This window comes from Galeopterus variegatus, unplaced genomic scaffold (genome assembly GCF_000696425.1).
Source record: "Galeopterus variegatus unplaced genomic scaffold, G_variegatus-3.0.2 Scaffold5109, whole genome shotgun sequence".
Taxonomy (NCBI): Eukaryota; Metazoa; Chordata; class Mammalia; order Dermoptera; family Cynocephalidae; genus Galeopterus; species Galeopterus variegatus.
This window is the reverse complement of record NW_007731220.1, coordinates 111,404-114,694: the sequence shown is the minus strand read 5'-3', so window position 1 is coordinate 114,694 and position 3,291 is coordinate 111,404.

Genomic DNA, 3,291 nt, shown 5'->3' with positions numbered 1-3,291 from the left:
ACCAGGGGAACCGGACCGGAAGGAAAAAAGATGGGCCTTTTCCCCCTTTTTTTAAGGTTAAATTTTTTTTTTTTTTTTTTTTTTTTTGTCTTTTGTCTTTTTTCCGTGTCCGGCAACGGATCGCAACCCTCAGTGTTGCCCCCGTACCGGACCGGAGACCGGCAACGGGATTGCAAGCCTTGGTGTTGCTCCCGCGCCTCGCTCAGCCAGTGAGCGGGAGCCGGTCTGTATGTGGGATCCGAACCCTCGGACGGGAGTGCCACCGCGCTTCCCAAGCGGCGCACTATCCAGTGCGCCACCGGGCCGGCCCCAGAGGTAGAATTCTGATTCTTTATTAAATCCTGGTTTGACAACCTGAGGCATTGTGAGAATAACGGGGAAATTCTAATGTGGGCCAATGACCGCATGATATTAATAAGTAATTTTACTTTTCTAATTGTCATATAGGTGTTGCTATTACAAAACCCATGTTTATTTTTGCAGATGCATTTTAGAGGATGAAAAAATCATGCACCTATTTTCCTTTAAATGGTTAAACAAGCGAGAAATTAATATGGTAGGTCTCTTCCAAGCCATTAGAAAATGTTTGGTCTCATCCAATACACTAATTTGTGTATCTTCAATGTATTGTACCACACAGTTGGAAAAGGTTTGTCCCTCTCTCCCAGATAAAGAACTGGTTATTATTACAATCTATTGACATGACCCTATTAAATTCTACATTTTAGAATTGGCTGCTGTGGCCCCGGCTGGAATAAATCTTTTAAACATCTTTCTGAGTGTGTCTCCTTTAAAACTCGGCTATAACACAGCCTGTTTTGTCCTGGGTCTCCCTATATTCTTACTAGATACCATTTCCTTTGCAGCTAGGGCACCTGAAACAGTGTGTTTCAGATTAACACTTCATGCACTTTAGGATTCATATTTTGAGGCTTATCTGTACACAGAAGTTTTAATTCTATAAATCGGCAAGGCTGGTAATTAAGATTCAGATGGGAGTTCCAAAAGGAGGTCACCTCGATCATTCTGATCCTAGAGAATCTGGTTCATGTCTCTCCTCTAGCTTCTGGCAGTGTGCTGACAATCTATGACATCCCTTGGGTTGTAGAATCATCACCCTAATGTTTGCCTCCATCTTCCCATAATGTTCACCCTGTGTGGTCTGTACACAAATTCCCCCTATTTATAAGGACATCAGTCATACTGGATGAACTAATTACAACTGCAATGGCACTATTGCAAAATAACATCAGATTCTGTGGTGGTGTGGTTTAGGACTTTAACATATAAATTTGGGGGAAGGGCAAACACAATTTAACTCATAATAGAGACATCACTAACTTCAGCAGAAGCTATGAATGGTAGCACCTCCTCTCTAAATGGAGTATAGACAAGTCTCCTGTTGGTATGAACAGAGACAGCCCATCACATTACTCTAGATTTCATATTGGCTACTTGTATGGGTTTGCTTGGGCTGCCATACAAAACACCACAGACTGGGCAGCTTAAACAATGGAAATGTATTTTCTCCCAGTTCTGGAGGCTGGATGTTGAAGATCAAGGTGCTGGCAGGATTGGTTTTCTCTAAGGCTCTCTCCTTAACTGGCAGATGTTTGCCTTCTCTCTTCCTCTTCACGTGGTCATCCTCTGTGCACAATTACCCCTGGTGTGTCTATGTATGTCCTAATCCCCTCTTGTTGTAAGGACAACAGTCAGCTTGTTTTAGGGCCCAGACTGATTTTAACCTAACCACCTCTTTAAGACCCTATCTCAATATGCTGTCACCTTTTGAAGTTCCTGGGTTTAAGATTGCAAAATAATTATTTTGGGGAAAGAAGAGGAAAGAAATTAGCCCATACAGTAGTCAGGGTGGTATATGTGTCATTACTAATATTTAGATAGATTATGACTACGCCCATTCACTCAGATATCTGCCAGGCACCTTAGGCTGGGCAAGCCATATCCTGGACTGAGATGCACACTTTTGTTGTTACCCCTCTCCTGGAGATGGCACTCTTCTCTCAAGCAGAAGTCTTGTATACCCAGATCGCCACACTTCCCTACCTCCCACAAAGTGGTTGCTGCTGAGTTTCTCACTAGACAAATGTCTCCTCTTTCTTTTTTTACAAACTGTCTGTGTTCTGAGAAGTTCATGAGATCCTGGTCTAACAAGATCTTGCATGGGGGTGGAGGGTTCCATTGGGCAGGACTTCCTCCTGGGAGGATTGGTGGCCCTACCCTTCAGAACCTACTCTCTCTGGCTTCCCTGCAACCAATGCCCTTGACTCACAGTCATCCCCTGTGCCCTGAAAAGGACCATCTTCATTTACATAAATAGGGGCTTCCCCCTAAGCATCTCTCCTCTCCTGCTTATACCACTCCACACTGGTCACTTCAACTTCCAGGCCCTTGTACACTTGGAAGGTTCTGGTGCCCAGAAGACTTGGGTCCTGGACATGCAGGACAATGGTGGCCAGCTGGGCAGTGGAGTTTCCACCTACAGTGTGGCTGTGCTCAGGCTGGACTTCACTGGACAGCGATTACATCAGGCATGGTGGGGTGCAGAAGTCCTGTCTGCCTCTCACCATGAATTAAACATGCCCTTGCGTCCAAGAACAGAGTCTGTCTAATTGGCTCTTTCTAGAATGGGAATCTGTGTTCTGAGGTCACCTGGATCTCAGTGTGACTAAACTGGCCATCAAGCTCTTTACCTGAATCTGAACTTGTCAGTATCCCCTTCTTCAGAGGGCAGGATCAGCATCTAATCACTCAGTGGAGACAGATGTCCAGATTTTATCTCCAGAATCTCCTTTATCCTCACTGCCCACATCTGTATAGTCACCAATTCTGCCCTAAAGGGCTTTCTTTCCATCCATAAATTTCTCATTTTGGCCACTGTCTTTGTACGTTGGAATGATGCCAACTTCCAATTGGCCTTGCATCTAATTCTTTCTTTGTTTTCTTGTCAGCTGGCCAGTACAAGGATCAAACTCTGGACCTTGGGTGTTATCAGCAAAATGCTGTAACCAACTAAGCTAACTAGCCCCTTATATTAATTCTTAACCCTAACCTCTAACACCTAATATTTAACCCCTAACCCTTTCCCTAACACACCATAATCCTCAACTCTATCCACTGAGCCTAAGCCCTAAACCATAAACACAACCTATTACCACAATCCTTAACTCCTAACATGTGATACACATTACCTATCCCTAAACCCTACCACTTACCTCCAATTCCAACTCTAACCCCTAAACCCAATGCTTTCCCCTAAACTGAAACCTAACC